The sequence below is a fragment of the Bubalus kerabau genome, chromosome 16, assembly GCF_029407905.1.
Source record: "Bubalus kerabau isolate K-KA32 ecotype Philippines breed swamp buffalo chromosome 16, PCC_UOA_SB_1v2, whole genome shotgun sequence".
In the NCBI taxonomy this organism is placed as follows: Eukaryota; Metazoa; Chordata; class Mammalia; order Artiodactyla; family Bovidae; genus Bubalus; species Bubalus kerabau.
Genome location: NC_073639.1, coordinates 19,983,432 through 20,005,606, shown reverse-complemented (window position 1 = coordinate 20,005,606; position 22,175 = coordinate 19,983,432). Strand labels below are relative to the sequence as shown.

The 22,175-nt window shown below is 38.1% G+C and overlaps 1 long non-coding RNA gene across 1 annotated transcript in view; it reads left to right on the top strand.

Annotated features, from left to right (window-relative positions):
* LOC129630089 (uncharacterized) overlaps positions 1–15,227 on the top strand; it is an 82,648-nt gene extending 67,421 nt beyond the window's left edge. Inside the window, exon 4 of the long non-coding RNA XR_008703513.1 lies at positions 14,290–15,227. This is a non-coding gene — a long non-coding RNA (uncharacterized LOC129630089). The remainder of the gene's footprint in view (positions 1–14,289) is intronic.
* The last annotated feature ends 6,948 nt before the right edge of the window (positions 15,228–22,175 follow it).

The following is a 22,175-nucleotide window of genomic DNA, read 5'->3' as shown; positions in this document are numbered from 1 at the left end:
TAATAGAAATACGATAAACACAGTTTAGGTTAAACATAATGTCACATACAAATATGCCATAATTTTTGATGGTTTCTCACTATTTCCAAATGTCACCATATCAGTATCAAAAACACAGATGTATTTATATCAAAGCTTGCTGTCATTTGGTCCTATGTGAATTTTTTTTTTTTTTTTTTACTAATTAGCTAGGTGATCCATAAACAGGGCTTCCCAGGTGGCACAGAAGTAAAGAATCCATTTGCCAATGCAGGAGATCCAAGCAGCACAGGTTAAATCCCTGGGTCAGGAAGATTCCCTCGAGTAAGAAATAGCAACCCGCTCCAGATTTCTTGCCTGGAAAAATTCCATGGACAGAGGAGCCTGGTGGGTTATACTCCATGGGGTTGCAAAGAATCAAGCATGACTGACTGACTGAGCACACAATCCTATAAACACATCTCAATCCACTCTATATGCTGGGTATTTGATATTGGAAATAGAGCACTGAAAAAAAAATTCAATAGCCTTACCTTTAGGGAGCTTACGGTTTAGTGAAGGGATGAGGCTAACAAACTCTATGTATGCAATGTGTTTTCTCTAGATGTACATACCTACGAGAAAGTTTAATTTACAGATTAGCACAATAAAGAGATGAATAACAATAAATAACAAAACAGAACAATATATGGTAATAAAAGCTGTGTGAATATGGTTCTTTCTCTCAAGATGTCATTGTATAAACGTAATGCCTTTTTCATCTTAACTAAGCACTTATTAAGCACTGTGACTTACATTGGCAGTTTGAGGTGTAACAGCAAAGCTAGCACAAATTTCTTTGTCCTTCTTCACAATTCCACGGATAGAAGGCTTCTTATTGTAGATCTCAGAAGTCTCAGCACACACTTTTTTTTCTTTCCTTGTTCAATTGAGAACTTTCTCTTTTTTTCACTTAAGGAAGTACTTAGCTTCTCTTGGGATTATCTAAATTGCCAGCATCACTACTTAGGTGCTGTGGGGCCATTACTAAGTAAAATGAGGGCCAACTGAACAGAAGCACTGTGACATTAACACTTTGACCGCTGATCTGATAATCAAGATGGCAACTGAAAGTATTAGTGGCTCAGTCGTGTCTGCCTCTATGTGACCCCATGGACCGTAGCCCACCAGGCTCCTCTGTCCATGGAATTATCCAGAAAATACTGGAGTGGGTTTCCATTCCATTCTCTAGGGGATCTTCCTGACCCGGGGATTGAACCCAAGTCTCCCGCATTGCAGGCAGATTCTTTACTGTCTGAGCCACCAGGGAAGCTGAGATGATGACTCAGTGATTAACACCCTGAATATGGGATGGCTCATGTTCCAGGTGGGGCAGAGTAGGAGGGCAGGAGGTTTAATCATGCTACTCAGAATGGTGCACGGTTTAAAATTTATGAATTGTTTATGGAATTTTTCATTGACTTTTGGACTGTGGTTGACCATGGTAACTGAAATTACATAAAATAAAACCACAGAAAAGAGAAACTATTGCAACTGGAAGTGTAACATTGCTGCTAATGGAGATGGGAAAGATTGTAAGGGGAATGCACTTAGAAGGAAAATCTCAAGGGTAGTTTTGGACATTTTAAACGGAAGATACCTACTCATGGATGAAAGCAGTTCAGGGAGAGGAGCAGAATTTTTGGTCCATGGATGACATTTAAAACTGTGACATTAAATGAGATGAAATTACCTAAATGGTAAGTAGAAAATAGCCAGTTCCCTGGGGGCATTAATACATTAAGAGATCAGAGAGATGATGAAGAAGAGTGAGCCAGGAAGGTAGGACAAAAAGCTAAAGTATGCCAAAAGTGAAGAGGAGAAGTGATGGCCTACAGCAAATGCTGCTCCTTGGTCAAGCTTGACAAGGATGACAAATTAATCATTGGATTCTGCACATGGTAGGAAATTGGTGACTTTGCTAAAACAGCTTTGGTAGAATAGTAAGGATGAAAGACCGATTAGAAACTATTTAAAAGAGATTTTAAATATGAAACTCCATGACTAGTTACAATGTAGTAACTCAAAATCATTTAAAAAGTGTCAGAAGGTAGGCTACAAAATATTGTAAGTGGGAAAATAAACCACCACTGTAAGTGATAAATATTAATTAATAGTCATCCACCAGCTAGGAACATGCTGAGAAAAGAGATGAAGTATAAATGAAACCGCTGTCTGGGAAAACCAGACAGAACTGCAACTACTGGAATTCACACCGTTGACATACGTTGGTCAAAGAGTTCTGTTTATATTCTTTGGGATGAAGCAGGGTCTAATATTAGCATGGGGTGTGGAGGAAAATTAATCTACTGAGATTGGCTTGAAGCAGCATTTAAAATTTTTCCCAGATTGAGTTGTGTTTGAAAGTTGAGATTATAGCCAGCAAAGAATTATATTGACATCTTTGCATACTTTTAGAAAACACTGAGAACTCTATTATATATAAAACAGATAACTAATAAGAATCTACTGTATAGCACAGAGAATGCTACTCAATACTCTGTGATAACCTATATGGGAAAAGAATATCAAAAAGAGTGGATATATGTGTTTGTATAACTGATTCACTTTTCTGTACAGCAGAAATGTACATAACATTGTAAGTCAACTATACTCCAATAAAAATTAATTTAAAAAAGCGATAAATAAAACAGTCACAGAGAAAAACACTGGGAGGGGAGTTTGGGGGAGAATGGATACATGTATATGTATGGCTGAGTCCCTTCATAGTTTGCCTGAAACTACCACAGTATTGTTAATTGGTTATAACCTGATGCAAAATGAAACATTTTAAAGTTAGAAAACATAAATATGAAACACTGAGAAAACCATCTTAATATTCAGGATGATGTACATGTCCCATAAAAATATTTATGAGCAATTTATAAAATTATGTTCTACTTAAATTTGGCAAAAATCAAAATTAGCAGTGTTCAAAAGACAAAATTGAACTAACATTTACTGAGTATCTGCTATTATGAAAAGCAATGTGATCATGTCTTGGAGTACAAAAATCAAATGGAAGTCCCATATTTTGCCTTTAGTGAACTTAAAGTTTATTTGAAAAGAAAAAGGGGGGAAGCTAAATGACTCTAGGTGATTAAAAAATTAGGGAAAGAGAAAAATCTAATAGCTATCTTAAGGTGGGATATGGTTAATAATATAATTGAGGAGGCTTTCATTATTATAGAATACTTTGAAAAGGCAGTGATTGACTCCATTTAGTAGGTTTTGTGAAATAGGTCAAATTTTGCTCTGTTATTAAACACAGTTACCCTCTTGATACTCAACATTAACTAGGGAAAACATGAAGAAAAAATGTCAATAGAACTGCTGACCGATCATATAGAGGTATATGATTAGAGCTATACAGCAAATAACTTAAATAAAAAGATTCAGGATTTGTTTCATAGAGCCAGAGCTTTGAACTGAGTTTTGAAAAACAGATAACATCTAGAAAGGTAAACCAGAGAATGTAAAAAAGAACAGAGACAAAAATAGCCCCAAAAGAAAGAATTTGTAAAGAATAATTCCTCATTGGAAGAAAATGAAAAATAAATGTTGTAGAGATTTTTATGATGGTGCTGTTAGTAATAAACCAGATAGAAGATATTTAGAGCATTAAATTAGCAGTAAGTATTTGTCTTTAATCAAATATAGCACAGATTCCAAATATATTGGTGAGTGATATGTTTGGCAACTTCAATAAAGATATCTACATAAACAACAAAAAATTTAAAAAAATCAAGGGCTGTTTCCCATATACTAGATGACATCTTACTTAAATTACAAATACATTTAGGAACTAATAACTATGTCTGCATTGTTACATTTGCAAACTAATATGTTACTCAAAGTATAATTTTTAAAAAGTTCAAATCATGAATCACCTAAATATATAGTAAGAACACATCATATATACTTAAGTCATTAACGAAGGAAACCCTAGAACAATTAAGCTACATCAAAAAGGATAAAATAGCTAGTGAAAAGTTGTTATAAAGCACAGGAAGTTCAGGGTATGTTTGATAGTTTATCTGGTAATCAGTGGCCAAGAGTCGGACATGACTGAGCGACTTCACTTTCACTTTTCATTTTCATGCATTGGAGAAGGAAATGGCAACCCACTCCAGTGTTCTTGCCTGGAGAATCCCAGGGACAGCAGGGCCTGGTGGGCTGCCATCTATGGGGTCGCACAGAGTCGGACACAACTGAAGCGACTTAGCAGCAGCAGCTGATAATCGAAATGGTGCACGGTTTAAAATTTATGAATTGTTTATCTCTGGAATTTTCCATTTACTTTTGGACTATGGTTGACGCATGGTGCTCTGTGATGACTTAGAGGGATAGAATGGGGTTGTGAGAGACAGGTCCAAGAGGGAGGGATGCATGTAAACACACAGCTGATACACTTCATTGTATAGCAGAAACTAAAACAACATTATAAAACAATTATACCCCAATTAAAAGGCAAAAGCATCAAAAATATTTATATGATCATCTAAGAATGGTATGTTGAAATGGAAGTTAGATGCAAAACTGGTTAATGTCTTAAGGGACAATAAAATAGTAAACTTTTCTAACAGCAGTCATTTGCATCCCTAACAGAAGCTCTCTGACAACAAACGACACAATTGCTGACTAAAATCTTGTTAAACATGTAATTGTATAAGACTGATCTTGAGTTAAGTAGTGAATCAACTTAAGTATACCATGGTGGTGGTGGCTTAGTTGCTCAGTCGTGTCTGACTCTTGCAACTCTGTGGACTGTATCCTGCCAGGCTCCTCTGTTCATGGGATTTTCCAGGCAAGAATACTGGAGTGGGGTGCCATTTTCTTGTCCATAAGCATATCATATAGAGAAGTAATTTGGGGGTAAGTCTATTAGACAATTTCCAGTATGATTTTGAGAAGGCATGCTCTTCTGTTATCTAAAAATATAAGGCTAGTTTGTTTGTTTGTTTGTTTTTAACAAACTTTCCTTATGATCCTAAATAACCAACAGAAGTTATATTGTTTATCATGAAAGTTTGGTCTCATGTTTCATCTAGATAGATTTAGAAAGAGACTTTAAGTAACATTTGTACATGTCCTTTCTAAACGGTCTTCTAATCTAGTTATACAAAGTTATACAAAAACTACTAACCTCACAGAATTCAAATGTGTGGAGATTTCATGAAGAATATAAGAATGAACTTTTAAAAGCTTCCATTATTTACCCTTCTTTTTCAGTATATGACTCAAAAAAAAAAAGTTAATCTCCACCAAATCTTGCTTGCAGTACATGTAATGTTGGTTAATTCCTTTCTCCTTGTGGTTTTCAAAATCTGCTGAGGGCTCAGTGTTCTATGATGACCTAGAAGGGTGGGATGTGAGGTTGGAGGGAGGCTCAGGAGGAAGGAGATGTGTGTATATATATGTGTACATATAGCTGATTTACATTGTTGTACAGCAGAAACTAACACGACACTGTAAAGCAATTATACTGCAATTAAAAACATCTATTGAGGGTCCTGAACTATTAGAAAATGACTTTCCTTAATATCTGTAAGGCAAAGACCCTAGTTCTTAGTCCCTTGGAAGAGCTGTATAGACATTGATCACATATAAGCTCTGACACTTTTTACTTAATTGTGGGTCATACTTACTTTTAATGTGTCATGACTTACTTTTAATGGTCATTCATACTTTTAACGTGTGAACAAATAAGATTTAGTCTGAAACATGACACTCTAGTCGTGTCTTTGTACACTGATTTGCTTAATTATATTTTGGTTAAAAAAGAAGAGAACAGAACTTCAATAGATCTATGTAAATAATCATATTGCCATGAACAATAGAGATTAGTCTGCTCCTGTCCACTGAAAGGTCAGTGAGAAAAAGAGAACATTAAAAAAATATATCATTTCAATTTGCAAAAACATTAAATAGAAATGGTTGCTCATATAGCCATCAGAAAACAGTACATTGAACAATATTATATGTAAAATATTACATAGACAAAATATTATACATATAATACTATATTTTTTAAAATGAATAACCACAATTAAATTTTCCTCAGCAGTTCATTCAGTCCTAATCAACTTTCCCCTTTGGATCTTGGTCAGCAGCCTGCTTCCATAACGTATGCTTCTTGATGAAAAAGAGCTCTTGAAATCTTGAATGATCTGTCCCCTGTCTAAATGATGTTGGCTTAGAAGCCTTTGCTCAAAAGCCTTTCCCTTGCAGTGTGACTAGAACAGCCTTTCTCTGAGGCACTAAGAACATGCTTCTTTTTTGAAGACCACATTTCTAGACCGTAGCTTATAATGAGACTTTGGACAAACATGAGAGAGAAGTGTAAGCCATCTGTTGATGACAAGACTAAATAACATTGATTAATTTAGTAGCTCTGTGTGTGTGTGTGTGTGTGTGTGTGTGAATGCATGTGCTCAGCTGTGTCTGACTGTTTGTGATCACATGGACTGTAGCCCGTCGAGCTCCTTTGTCCATAGGATTGTCCAGGCAAGAATATTGGAGTGGGTTGCCATTTTCTACTGCAGGGGATCTTATCTACCCAGGGATCGAACGGCCTCGTGTCTCTTGCATTGGCAGGCAGATTCTTTACCACCAGCGCCACCAGGGAAACCCCAATTTATTAAAGTAGAACCCTATGAGATTCAATAGGAATAATAGTCTCTGTTGGATCATAATACATGAATGATATATTAAGGATGGATTTAATCCAATTTTCCCCTGTGGGTCAGACATACTGTGAACAAGAAGGGCCTTGCCTCAATCCTGGAGCTTTCCAATTCCCTCTGGAATGTGGATAATTCTTGACACATATTTGTATTAATAATAGTTTCTTGTACAAAACTAACTTAGGGAAGGTATAGTTTCTCCAGATTTGACATCTCTTCTCTAGCAGCTCTTATAATAGTGTTTAGCTAATTAAGAAATGCTGAGAACATCAAAGAACCTAATTATTACTGGTATTCCTTCTTTAATAAGATGAAATTTGAATCTGTAGGTACCCAGGACCTCTGAAACACTCCACACATTATTTACATGTTAAAGATATCTGAAAACAATTTTTCTGAATCTAGGAGCTTATTTTAGAAGAGCAAAATCAAAAGAATCATCAGAGGAGATTAGACACTGAATTGAGAGGAACAGAAGTGCCTAAAAAAATGATTATAACCCGACTACCTAGCAAATACAATGTCAAAAAATAGTTTAAAACATATAGCAACAGGTAACCTAATTGTAAGATCCCTTCCCTCTTTCAGAAGTAACTCTTGTTCTTTGGATTTTTTTTTTTTTCAACAACCAAGGGCATTATAAAGACAGCAGAACAAACCAAAAAATTATTCTGATGACATACAGAGTCTCTGCTGTCTAAAAAATTACACAGAACATAAAGAGTAACCTTTTTATTATTTCTTATTAAGAGGAACTAAATATTTTGAGATCAATTTTAGCAAAGAGAAAGTCCAGATTCTGACATTGCATTAATATAATCTTTGACAGTAAAAAACTCACAAGCCTTCTTTTCCACTTGTGAACAAACCCATTGAAACTGTGTCAACACATTGCATTGTTTCTTTTTAGACGCATCCTTTTGGGTATTATGATCCAAGTCAAAGAAAATTCACTTTCCTTAACTTGATACAGTCATTCGAATTTTGTCATCCACTATTTTCTTTTATATTCTAAAATGACCTGACAGTTTAAGATAAAACTATTCTCTATTTCCTTCTAAAAATATAAAAACACATTCCATTGTCTTGTATACACAAGTTGTATTATTTTCATAGAGTCTCGTCCATACATATTAATTACCACTTTTAACCAAAGTACCAAGTTCTGCTTCACACGAAAAAATGAGAGGTAGATAATTGGGAACTGTCTTATATAAGCATTTTGGCAGACCAGAGAAGTCTGTGAACACACATATACAACCTCTAAAATCACATTCTTTTACACTTTTATAGTGGTAAGAATAAAGATGTTAACTAAAACATCTAAAAGGTATAGACATTACAATATTTAAAAATAAAACTTACCCTTGATGATCAAATTTTTAGTGTGGTTACTTATAATCTATGCATACAAATAAAAGTTCTATTAATTAATTCTGATATTAGTCAAAGTCTTAAATTTAACTAAGCTCTTGGAAATTCTGTTTATGTTGACCAAAAAAACAAAAAAAAAAAAACCTGACAATAATTTGGTTTTCGTGTGTTTATTTATTTTTCCCTTTTTAAAAAACTAAGTTATAGTTGATAGGTTTCTGGTGTACAACATAGTGATTCACAATTTTTAGAGGTTATTTTCCATTTATAGTTATTAGAAATGTTGGCTATATTCTTTGTGTTGTACAATAGATCTTTGTATTGGGTAAAAAATCATTATATTTAAACGTTGGCTAAAATTATAATTCAATTAATTGAACACATAATTTTATATTTTTAAAATTAATATGGAAGAATATTAGTTAATCAGGGAAATAAACCAGTATAAATTTTAGGACATTCATAATAGCAGTCTCTTCATGAGAAAACAAACCAAAACCTAAAAAAAAATATTTTCTTATACTTTACTCTGACAAAATACAAGAAAAATACATACAACTGTTTCTAACCCCCCAAATATCCAACCAATTTCATTTTCCCAAGGGATCATTTTGATCATATGAACTTAAAGTTTTATATAAAATATTTGAGTAAAGTTTTTTTCTGAGGTAAGTTTTATTTTTCCCTTTAGAAGCCTGTGAGTCCTCATTGGAACCATAGGCCACAGAAGATTATTTGAGTATTTTCTCAGTTCTCTCAAGGACAGTGTTTAGCTAGTACCACTGTAGAATGCATCAGAAAGAAGTTAATAAATTACATGCAAAGGATGCCTACGAGAATCAGGATTTAGTCTCTGGTGGAGAGGAAGGACCCAGTAAGAGCACATGCTCTTTTCCTGGGAACTCTTGTACTTTAAAATATTCATATAAACTTTATGTTTTCTTTTGAAAGCACAACCCAATGACACTTAGAGGAAAAATAGAGTACTTTGTCACTTATAATTCCAAACAAAAGAGAACTTCCAGGCAGGGCCACACAGAAGGTTGTACCTGGGGACATGTAACAGCGGCTATATGGGGAAGAAGATGGCAAGCCTGGTGGGGTTGCATAGGTTTCACAGACTCCTTGTGGGTTGGCTAATGTGAATAATTATGGCAGCCTTTAGTACATAGAAGTTGTCCCTGGTTTTCTGGTACTTGGCCCCAGAGTGATCAGGAGAGATGTAAAGTGACCTGGAGTTTGAAAGTCCCATAAGGGAAGTGGTCGCTGTACAGACAATCAGCTGCTCAAAGAGGGCGAACTGACTGGCTTCTAGCCAGGACCTCAAAACTGAAATAAGGCAGCATTTAAAAAATAAAAACAAATGATATTATACTTTATTTGTTTCTGTAATCCAATCAGAACCAGATATTTTTAATATCATTTACAACCCTGCTTGGGCTTTCCGGGTGGTGCTAGTGGTCAAGATCCTGCCTGACGATGTAGGAGACATAAGAGACACAGGTTTGATCACTGGGTTGGGAAGATCCCCTGGAGGAGGAAACAGCAACCCTCTCCAGTATTCTTGTCTGAAGAATCCCCATGGACGGAAAGGAGCCTGGTGGGCCACAGTTCGTAGGGTTGCAGAATCGCACACGGTTGAAGCAACTTACCACAGCACAGCATGTATCCTGCTTATTAATACACTTTGAAAATGAGACAATATTTCAAACACACAATAAAAGGGAAAGGATTTTCTTGATTATTGTCAGGATGATGTCTTAGCTCAAGCTGTTATAAAAAAACCATAGGCTGGGTGGTTTAAACAGAAGACATTTATCTCCCACAGTTCTGGAGAGTGGAAGTCCAAGTTCAGGGCTTCAGCAGGGTTGGGTTCTGGTGGGAGCTCTCTTCCTAGATTGCCAATGACCACCTTCCTCCTGTGTTTGCACCTGGCAGAGGAGAGCAAGCCCTCTAGTGTCTCTTCCTGTAAGGGCACTAATTCCACCATAAGGATCCCACCCTTATGACCTAATCTAATTACCTTCCAAAGTTTTATTTCCAAACACAATTACAGAGGGAGTTAGAGCTTCAAATATGAATTTTTTTCCCCAAAAGAAAACTCTCCTAATTGGGCTTCCTCAATGGCTCAGCAAGTAAAGAATTCACTTATAATTCAGGAGACAGAGAAGATGCAGTTTTGACCCTTGGGTTAAGAACATCCCCTGGAGGAAATGACAACCCACTCCAGTATTCTTGCCTGAAAAATCCCATGGACAGAGGAGGCTGGTGGGCTACAGTCCACAGGTTCACGAGGAGTCAGACAAAACTGAGCGACTGAGCACAAGGTTGTTTTGCATGCTTGGGGCCTGAACTCTGCTGTATGAGTCTGCCTAGGTTGTTTGTAAAAATCCTTCTGGATGTCTGGGGTTTTGTTAATTGTGGCTGGTACTGCAGGATAGGTATGACCAGCTTTCAATGAGAACTCTCAGCTCTGTCTATTGTGCAGACTTCTCTAACCAGAAAGACTTCAGGCCCGCTGCCTCAGCTCACAGCTGAAGTTAGAAGCTTGTTCTGTGGCCAGGAAAAGCTCTGAAAGTTGTGCCGGGATCCCTCTAGACCCCATGGAGTGCATTTTTTAACTCGCTAGTTCTGCTCTGTGTCACTTCATTGTAATAAATCAGAGCCATGAATACAGTTGTGACTCTCCAGGTCCCTGGAGTCCTAGTGAATCGCTGAACATGTGGGTGATTGGAAGACCCTGGAAACATAGACACAGAGGACTACAGACCAGATTTTCTGTAGTTCCTCGTTCTCAAAGAATAGATGTTCAATACTTGAATTAACATCACGAGACTGGATTCTTGAGTATTGTCATCACTTACAGGGAATGCATTATTGACTTTTTGCCAACCAGAACCATAACCAAAGATACCCATGAACCAGAAACAACAAAAGAGCACAGAGGAAAACAGGAGAAAATAAGACAACAAAAGTAAGTCTCTGTTGCCACTTTTGGCTCACTCTGGAGGAGCAAACTAAGACACGGATAGATCTGCCTCGATGGTCACTTAAAGAACTAGTTCATATAATTCATAGAAAAAGCCAGGCTGAAATATTTGTTCTAAGAGCAAAACAAAATTGGTTAATGCCCTACAGGGTAAAGGGCTTCCCCTTGTGGCTCAGCTGGTAAAGAATCCACCTGCAATGTGTGAGATCTGGGTTCAATCCCTGGGTTGGGAAGATCCCCTGGAGAAGAGAAAAGCTACCCACTCCAGTATTCTGGCCTGGAGAATTCCATGGACTGTATAGTCCATGGGGTCGCAAAGAGTCAGACGACTGAGTGACTTTCACTTTCTACGGGGTAATAGCACCATAACCTTTATAGTTAATTTTTCTAATTGATAAAAATCATTTATATCTCTTCCAGACAGAGATTAAGGTATAATTTTACAAAATCTGGGCCTTAATCAGTGACTCAAACAAAGATGCATCCTTATAAAATGATACAATTCTTAGATATATGTTAGGCACCACTCTGACATGACGTTGCAAAGGAACACAGCCATCCTTTCGCTCTATTTTGAAATTTTAGTTAGTTTTACTTATCAAAGTGATAAAAACTCTATAATAAACAATTGTATATAGTATCCTGCAGGGTATACATGGTTATAACTGGGAAACATATTTGAATTGGAAATAAACTTTATTTATGTAATCTTAATTCTAACATTGAGAACTTACAACAAAAGATGTTTTGACTCATCCTACTGAATTAACTATAATTATGAAAAGATTGTGCTATACAGATACTGTAGTAACACCAGAATAAAATAACAGGTAATATATCTTTTGGGCTTCCCAGGTGGCTCAGTGGTAAAGAATCAGCCTATCAACTCAGGAGACACAAGAGATGCAGGTTTAATCCTGAAGGAGGAAACCCGCTCCAGTTTTCTTGCTAGGAAAATCCCATGAACAGAGAAACCCGACAGGCTACAGTCCATGGGGATGCAAAGAGTTGGACATGACTGGACATGCCTACAAGATATTTTTCAGAGGGAATATATTATATTGTATTCATTTTAATTAAACCAGTAGAAGACACTAGTGCTTCTTTGAGGTAAGAAGTATCATGAAAGAAGGTTCTTTCATAAGCTAAGAATTGTAGCTTTATAAAACTTTCTTTCTGTGAATTAATGCAGATAGTTATTATGTACTATTCACAATGGATACTGTAATCTGCAATACATATGTCATGCTGCCATATGATTCCTAAAAAAGGAAATTAACTTTCAATGAGTACATGCTAGGTAGGATCAAATTGGATGGCCCAGAAGGAAGGAAGGATTAATGAATAGGTTTGACAAAAAGCAAGGCCACGTACTAATGCATTGTGGAAGAAAACGTGATAAAATTTAATAGGCTTATCTAATATTTGGGCTTCCATGGTGGCTCAGTGGTAAATAATCTGCCTGTAATGCAGGAGATGAGGGAAAATCGTGTTCTATCCCTGGGTCAAGAAGATTCCCTGGAGGAGGTCATGGCAATCTCTTCCAGTATTCTTGCCTGGAGAATCCCATGGACAGAAGAGCCTGGCAGACCACAGTCCATAGGTGGTAAAGTGTCAGGCATGACTGAACAACTTAGCATGCATGAACGCACATCTAGTATTTAGGACCCTGACTATTTCATAGCGTCTCAACAAACTGAAGTCTAACAAAATAAAAAAAGAACTCTTTGTCATTCATTGTACCAGATGGTAGAGAATCATGATAGAGAAATGAAGAGTTCATTATGTTACATTTAGCTAGTGCAGGAGATTGATATTACTCTTGTTAATTTCTATACCTATTTAAGGACTAGCCTCACCTTACATATTTCACAGAAGTGCACTGAATATTTCTTAGGAAACCCTTATGTTTATAATGATTAGAGGCTATTTTTCTCATAATTCTTATATATATCATCAAGCCAGCATGTGTTCAAGAGTAGCACAAACAATCACAATTCCAGGTACTGATTAATGGAAAGATAACAAGAAGGAAACATTTGGCAGAAATCCCGAAGTCAAGAGTAGAGCAGAAAACTAAAATCGGGGACAAACAATGTATTTTTTTTTTAAATCAAAAGTTGAAAAGTTTTATTCTTTAACAGGACTCGTAATTTGCAATTAGAATTCTTTTTTCACTCTTAAATATTCAATAAGGAAAAGAAAGTTATGTCAATGCTGTGACCTTTGAAAAAGGCTTGTAGTTTTCTGGGAGCTTCTATGACTGGTTAATAGAAGTGAGATATGGTCCAAGTGGCTAAAACGCTAAGATCAACTTATAAGGAAAAGGAGGTATAACTTGAAAATCCTTCTTGTTCTTTTAGGAGACTTTCCTTCCCTCCATTCCAGGGGCAGAACGACAACCTGTGCGCCAAGATGGATAACATACACTCTTCTTTACATGGTTCTCTGGTTCTGGCTCTTTCTGTAAGCTTCTCTGGTGATCACCCTGAGGAAGCCAGACCTAAACTTGGCAGTCGTTTTCTTTCTGCAAAGTTTTACTTCATTGGGGGAGTAACTCTCATGTTAATTTCCACCAAACATCATTCTTGTCAGCTGGAGTACTTAATGAAACTGTATTAAAGGCTTAATAGCTCAGTGGTAAAGAATCTGCATGACAATTCAGGGGATGCAAGCGACTGGAGTGTGATCTCTGGGTCAGGAATATCCCCTGGAGCTGGAAAGGGCTACCCACTCCCGTATTCTTGCCTGAAGAATCCCATGGACAGAGGAGCCTGGTGGGCTATAGTCCACGGGATTACAAAGAGTCAGACATGCCTGAGCAACTGAGCATAATAATAGTAATGGACTGATTACATGGAAAATTTAAAACTGAGTATGAGGTAGTAATATATCTGTAATCTTATACCGATAATTGTTCCTAGAGTATTTCTTTCTATGAGTCTTTTTTCTCAGTCCTTAACTTGTAAGTTTCTATGTCTCAGTCATTTTTTTTTTTTTTGACTGTGCTGGATCTTTGTTGCTGTGCACAGGCTTTCTCCAGGAGCAGCGAGTGACGGCTATTCTCTTTGCAATGCACAGGCTTCTATTCTTGTTGCGGAACACACACGGGCCTTAGTAGTGGCACATGTGCTCAGCAGTTACAGGCCGGGGTTTAGCTGCCCCATGGCATGTGGACTCCTACCAGACCAGGGATTAAACCTGTGTCCTCTGCATTGGCAGGTGGATTCGGAACCATCAGGGAAGTCATGTCTCACACAACTGAAAAACTAGGAAGATACCAGCAACAACAATGAAGCTCTTTTTGAAAAGCTTTTAGTCCAAAGCCCTAAACAGCTTTATCTGGCCCTAGGCCAAGATATAAAAATATTGAAATTAACCTCAATAATCAGCTCTGACATGTCCCAGGCCTATAATAGTCGACAACTCAGTTTGAAGCATAATGTTTGTGTTGTTTTGTTTGGCTCACAGCTTTTAAATATCTTTAATGCTCAGTCTTTTTTGTTATTTTGCCAGCACAGAGTTTTCCCAAGAAAATGTTTTGTCAGTGTGGTCCCTTCCAATGTAAACAAAAGGCCTCCCAAGAGTAAATTTTTATTTCATTACTGAAGTGTGTAAATCATCTATGACCCCTAATATGCAACCTCTGCAGCTTCACCAAATTTTAATCTTGAAGACCCATCTCTAAAAATCAGTGGAATATTTCGTACAAATAGGTGCTCAGGTCTTTATGATGAAAAGGGAAAAAGAGAGTTCTTCTTGAGTTTTAGTGGCCATTTTAGTAAATGACTATTATGCAAAGATTTTTTTTAATAAAAAGACAAGTCACAGATCAGTAGAAAATATTTGGAAATTACATATCCAACAAAAGGCTAGTATCTAGAATATGATATTAATATCTAGAATATAACAACAACACAACAGTAAAAAATCAAATAATTTGGTTAAAAACAGAACAAAAGTCATGAAGATTCATTTCATCACAAACTTGCAATTTGAGGGATATTTGTGGGGATGCAAATGTCTCTACTGTAATGATCTTAATTATATTAATGTCAGTTTCCTGGTTGTGATATTGTTCTGTAGTTTGCAAGATGTTTGCATAAGGGGAAACTGGACAAAGGGGTCCTTGGGGTCTCTCTGTATTATTTATTAACAACTGCAGGTGAATACACAATCATATCAAAATTAAAAGCTTAATTTAAAAACTATGGTGCAACATTCCATTTTTTAGATCTCTTCCAAAGTCTATGTTCCTATTAAAATGTTGAACCAGCAAGACTGCTTGTTTTCTCCCTCAAGGTCAATCCCTGAACAAATATGTGGGGCAGGGTTGGGGTGGGGGGCAAAGAAAAAAAATGTAGAAAATAATTTAAAACCTCCTGGTGTGACAGGGATTGTTTTGAAGCCTTGTGGAAGGATGTGTTTTTTTCATGAATCAGCCATGCGTGTACATGTGTTCCCCATCCTGACCCTCCCACCTCCCTCCCCAACCCATCCCTCAGGGTCATCCCAGTGCACCAGCCCTGAGCACCCTGTCTCATGCATTGAACCCAGACTGGCAATCTATTTCACATATGGTAATATACATGTTTCAATGCTATTCTCTCAAATCATCCCATCCTCACCTTCTCCCACAGAGTCCAAAAGTCTGTTCTTTACATCTGTGTCTCTCTTGCTGTCTCACATATAGGGTCATCGTTACCATCTTTCTAAATTCCATATATATGCGTTAGTATACTGTGTTGGTGTTTTTCTTTCTGGCTTACTTCACTCTGTATAATAGGCTCCAGTTGCATCCACCTCATTAGAACTGATTCAAATACATTCTTTTTAATAGCTGAGAACTATTCCATTGTGTATATGTACAACAGCTTTCTTATCCATTCATCTGCTGATGGGTATCTAGGTTGCTTCCATGTCCTGGCTATTATAAACAGTGCTGTGATGAACTTTGGGGTACATGTGTCTCTTTCAATTCTGGTTTCCTCGGTGTGTATGCCCAGCAGTGGGCTTGCTGGGTCGTATGGCAGTTCTATTTCCAGTTTTTTAAGGAAACTCCACACTGTTCTCCATAGTGGCTGTACTAGTTGGCATTCCCACCAACGGTGTAAGAAGGTTCCCTTTTCTCCACACCCTCTCCAGTATTTATTGTTTGTAGACTTTTTGGTAGCAGCCATTCTGACCAGTGTGAGATGGTACCTCATTATGGTTTTGATTTGCATTTCTCTGATAATGAGTGACGTTGAGCATCTTTTCATGTGTTTGTTAGCCATCTGTATGTCTTCTTTGGAGAAATGTCTGTTTAGTTCTTTGGCCAATTTTTTGACTGGGTCACTTATTTTTCTGGAATTGAGCTGCAGGAGTTGCTTGTATATTTTTGAGATTAATTCTTTGTCAGTTGCTTAATTTGCTATTATTTTCTCCTATTCTGAAGGCTGTCTTTTCACCTTGCTTATAGTTTCCTTCATTGTGCAAAAGCTTTTAAGTTTAATTAGTTCCCATTTGTTTATTTTTTCTTTTATTTCCATTACTCTGGGAGGCAGGTCATAGAGGATCCTGCTATGCTTTATGTCAGAGAGTGTTTTGCCTATGTTTTCCTCTAGGAATTTTATAGTTTCTGGTCTTACATTTAGATCTTTAATCCATTTTGAGTTTATTTTTGTGTATGGTGTTAGAAAGTGTTCTAGTTTCATTCTTTTACAAATGGTTGACCAGTTTTCCCAGATTTTACCTGGGGAAAGAAAGAGGCAGGTGAGACGCTGGGAGGATACAATTTAAAGGAACTGTTGGAGTTCTGCTTTTGTTTGTCCCCTGACATCGCCTAATTGCCTAGGGACAAACAGTACCGTCGCAGCACCGGCTGCTTCTCAAAGCTCCAGTTGAGCTGTCATGAAATGTAAATTTATGCCAGATGAGAAGCCTGTGCCATGAGCTTCAGATTTAAAAAAAGAACTACTTTTACATAGTCACTTTCCCACACATTCCTTTCCAAATTTTCCAAGGGCTGGTAAATTGAAGCTTATACAGCAGAACCTATGAGTTGTGGTCAAAGTGGTCCTTTGAGAGGGATGTATGGCCTTAACTATTTATTAGAAAAGAAGAAACATTCTGAATCAATTGTGCTGAGACGTATTTTAGAATTTAGAAAATGAATACTAGAGTCAACCAAAGAAAATGGAAAAGGAAAAAGATGATAAGAAGAGTTGTGATTAATGAAAACAGAGTGCTTGGGGCTGGTGCACTGGGACGACCCAGAGGGCTGGTACGGGGAGGGAGGAGGGAGGAGGGTTCAGGATGGGGAACACATGTATACCTGTGGCGGATTCATTTTGATATTTGGCAAAACTAATACAATTATGTAAAGTTTAAAAATAAAATAAAATTAAAAAAAAAAAGAAAAGAAAACAGAGGTGCTATTTTACCTAGAATGTGATTATAAAGAAAACACGTCATATAGAAGGAGACAATGACCAAAAAGAAGAAAAGAGCTTTTCTCTTAATCTTTCTGTTATTCAGGAAAATTGATTCCATTTCTCCCTTTTCCTCAAGGTTAGCTCTATCCTCTGCTTCCAGGGTCTGCTGCCATTTCACCCTGTGACAAAGAGTGAAGTTGTGGGAGGTCAGAGGCACCTGCCCACATGGTATCCATGGAACTCCTGTGGAAATCACTCCTCTAAGGGTTTAATTTGCCCATGCACCACCTCACTTTTGTAGAGAAAAATGAAATTTGGAGAAATCATAAGCCATTAAACACAGGCGCTCCAAAGGCTAGGCACCACTCCTGCTGAGCCATCTAGGAGAGGTGGTCATGAGGTGCACTTGTCTTACCTCAGGCTTTGCCAGAAATACACTCTCATCCCATCATTGAGCAAGAGTCTTAAACTCCCGAAAGAGCAGACCTTGTGTTGGGGGGATGGAAGAAAGATATTTAGCTTAGATTTCCATATCTCTAATTTGTGTTAAATCTAAACCCTGGCAGACATCCTTATTTTCCACTCCATTAATGCACTGCATGGTTCAACAACTCTGACTTCACCCTGACACCCTGATTATGGTAATGTGAACTCCTATTGCTTTTCTTAAGTGTCCTATTCTGTGTTGGGTCCAAAACAGTTCTCACATTGCGGGGAGGGTGTTTATGTGTGTATATGTATTCATATGTACATATACATCTGTATATATGTATATATTTAGGTATGTGTTATGTATATGTGGGCTTCTCTCGTGGCTCAGCAGTGAAGAATCCTCTTGTCAATGCATGAGATGAGGGTTCAATTCCTGGGTGAGAAAGCTCCCCTGAAGAAGGAAATGCAACCCACTCCAGTATTCTTGCCTGAAAAATTCCATGTACAGAGGCTCCTGGAGGGCTACAGTCCATGGGATCGCAAGAGTCAGACACGACTTAGTAACTAAATCACCACCACTACCATATGTATATACACATAAATAAAATGATGCACTCTCACTCAGGAAAAGTGGTGACTAAAGCATCAGGGGTTAATTATTCTTTGCGTACGTTAAGAAATTAGAGAGGAAATATTCTTTTCTTCTCCTGACAGTTTGGGGTTATTTATTTAAGAAAATGTTCTGGCTCCGTGGTTCCCAAACCTGCTAATCACTATGAGTCACCCAAGTTCTAGTTAAAAGTGGAGACTCCTGGAGTTTCCCTAGAACTTCTCAATCAGGACATCTGGGATACAGCCGAGGTTCTGTATCTTGAACTTGTGCCCCCAGGGTGCTTTTATGCTTGAACAAGTTTGGGAGACATTGTTCTACCTAGTTCTGAGGTCTACAAATGTTTAAACCATATGCACATACTGTCTTTGGGGAATCACCCCAACAGAAGATGTTACTCATTTGTGCATGCACGCTAAGTCTCTTCAGTCGTGTCTGACTCTTTGCAACTCCATGGACTGTCACCCAGAAAGCTCCTCTGCTGTGGGATTCTCAAGAATACTGGAATGGGTTGCCATTCCCTTCCCCAGGGGATCTTCCCAACCCAGTGTTTGAACCCATGTCTCTTATGTATCCTACATTGGCAGGCAGGTTTTCAGTATACCTTTATCTCTTCGCTTCTCTAAACCTTGTTTTCTTCACCTGAAATGTGGAGATACTATTAATAATAACATCTACCTCCGAGAGACTTTTAGAGAATGCAATAAACCGATGCCTATAGAACACGTAGCATAAGACTCAGAGGAGAGCAATCCTGCACTGTTAGCTATTTTTATTTCCAGTGACAATCTTTTGCTTGCCTAATGTGATAGATTATTTAGAAAAATGTTGCAATTATTTTCCTCCCATGTACTAAACTGGTTTTGCAGCAACTCCTTTCAGGAGATGGAACCCGTTTCCCCTACTCTTGAATCCAGGATACTCTTGTCAATCTTTCTTACCAATAAAACGCAGCTGCAGAAGAGAAGTTTGGTTAGTCTGAACCTGGGCTTCAAGAGGTCTAATGAACATGCATTCTATGAAAGAGCCCATTCTAGCCTGTTGGGTGATGAGAGACCACATGGACCAGTCATCCAGCCAGGTGTCTAAGCCCTGGCCCCAGAGATGAATGGAGCCCAGTCAAGATCAGTATGGTGCTACCCATCCTATAGCTACTTGGAGGCAAGTAAGTGGGCCTAATTCAGAGAAGCAGAAATACCAAGAAGATCCAAGAACTCATGAGGAGTAATAAGTGGGGATTGCTTTAAGGTACTAAGTTTGGGGATAACTTGTTATGCAAGTATAGATAACTGATACATCTACTATATGTCAATTGTTAGGAAACATATTAGAGATGGGGCTAGTGGTAAAGAACCCATATGCCAATGCAGGAGACTTAAGACATACAGGCTCAATCCCTGAATGGCATGGCAACCCACTCCAGTATTCTTGCCTGGAGAACTCTGTGAACAGAAGAAACTGGCAGGTTACAGTCCATAGCCTCCTGGGGTCACAAGGTCCATGGGGTCACAAAGAGTTGGACATGATTGAAGCAACTTAGCATGCACAGGTGTGTTAGGGAGGCAGGTAAAAAAAAAAAAGGCACAATACTTGCTTTTGACAATAGAAACCATGGTTTCGCAAGAATAAAAGGCAGCTAAATATAATTACAAAACAAGAATGTGCAAGACTAACATTGGATTAACATTGAATCATTGAAAAAGCAAGAGAGTTCCAGAAAACATCTACTTCTGCTTTACTGACTACTCCAAAGCCTTTGACTATGTGGATCACAACAAACTGTGGAAAATTCTTCAAGAGATAGGAATACCAGACCACCTTACCTGCCCCCTGAGAAATCTGTATGCAGGTCAAGAAGCAACAGTTAGAACTGAACATGGAACAACAGACTGGTTCAAAACTGGAAAAGGAATACATCAAGGCTGCATATTGTCACCCTGCTTATTTAACTTATCTTCAGGGTACATCATAAGAAATACTGGGCTAGATGAAGTACAAGCTGGAATCAAGATTGCTGGAGAAATATCAATAACCTCAGATATGCAGATGACACCACCCTTATGGCAGAAAGTGAAGAACTAAAGAGCCTCTTGCTGAAAGTGAAAGAGGAGAGTGAAAAAGTTGGCTTAAAGCTCAAGATTCAGAAAACTAAGATCATGGCATCCAGTCCCATCACTTTATGGCAAATAGATGGGGAAACAATGGAAACAGTGAGAGGCTTTATTTTTGGGGTTCCACAATCACTGCAGCCATAAAATTAAAAGATGCTTGCTCCTCAGAAGAAAAACTATGACCAACCTAGACAGCATATTAAAAAGCAGAGACATTACTTTGCTAACAAAGGTCCATCTAGTAAAAAATATGGCTTCTCTGGTAGAAATGTATGGATGTGGAGAAGGCAATGGCACCCCACTCCAGTACTCTTGCCTGGGGAATCCATGGATGGAGGAGCCTGGTAGGCTACAGTCCATGGGGTCGCAAAGAGTTGGACACGACTGAGCAACTTCACTTTCACTTTTCACTTTCATGCTTTGGAGAAGGAAATGGCAACCCACTCCAGTGTTCTTGCCTGGAGAATCCTAGGGATGGGAGCCTAGTGGGCTGCCATCTATGGGGTCACACAGAGTCGGACATGATTGACGTGACTTAGCAGCAGCAGCAGCATGTATGGATGTGAGAATTGGACTATAAAGAAAGCTGAGTGCTGAAGAATTGACGCTTTTGAACTGTGGTGTTGGAGAAGACTCTTGAGAGTCCATTGGACTGCAAGGAGATCCAAACAGTCCATCCTAAAGGAAATCAGTCCTGAATATTCACTGGAAGGACTGGTGCTGAAGCTGAAACTCCAATACTTTGGTCACCTGATGTGAAGAACTGACTCATTTGAAAAGACCCTGATGCCGGGAAAGATTGGAGGCAGGAGGAGAAGGGGATGACAGAGGATGAGATGGTTGGATGGCATCACCGACTCAATGGACATGAGTTTGAGCAAGCTCCAGGAGTTGGTGAAGGACAGGGAGGTCTGGTGTGCTGCAGTCCATGGGGTCGAAAAGAGTCATACACGACTGAGAGATGGAACTCACTGAACTTTGGACTTCCCAAGTGGTGCTGTGGTAAAGAATAGGATGTTAGAAAGCAATAATGTTTTGATTTACATTTTCCTGATGGGTAATAATGCTGAGCATTTTTTCATGGACATCACTGACTCTGTTTTTTGGGGGAGAAATATCTATTCAGATCCTTTGAACAACTTCTTAAACTCCGGATCTTTTTAACACTTCATTTGTTATGCCAGGATTCCTGCTAGTATTCCAACTAATACGTATCTCAAGACCATCAGATTTACGGAACCGACTTTAAGGTACATAAATTTAGTGAAAGATTTAGGGCAAGCCATCCATGCTGTCTGTACAAACAAAAAGAAGAAAATCATTTTCATATGATTACACTGACCTCGGCAATTTCTTTTGAATTAAGGCTGTATCTCAACTTGGTCTCTTGACTGCTTTTCACTTGAATCATTTATTGTAGAAGCATCCTAAAATAAAACACAGTCCAAGTCCCAGGAGGTGAGGGGCTCCAACGCAAACTTTCCCAGCAAGCTGTAAAAATCCCTGACAGTGGAAACACCTGAATATAGTTACAGATGA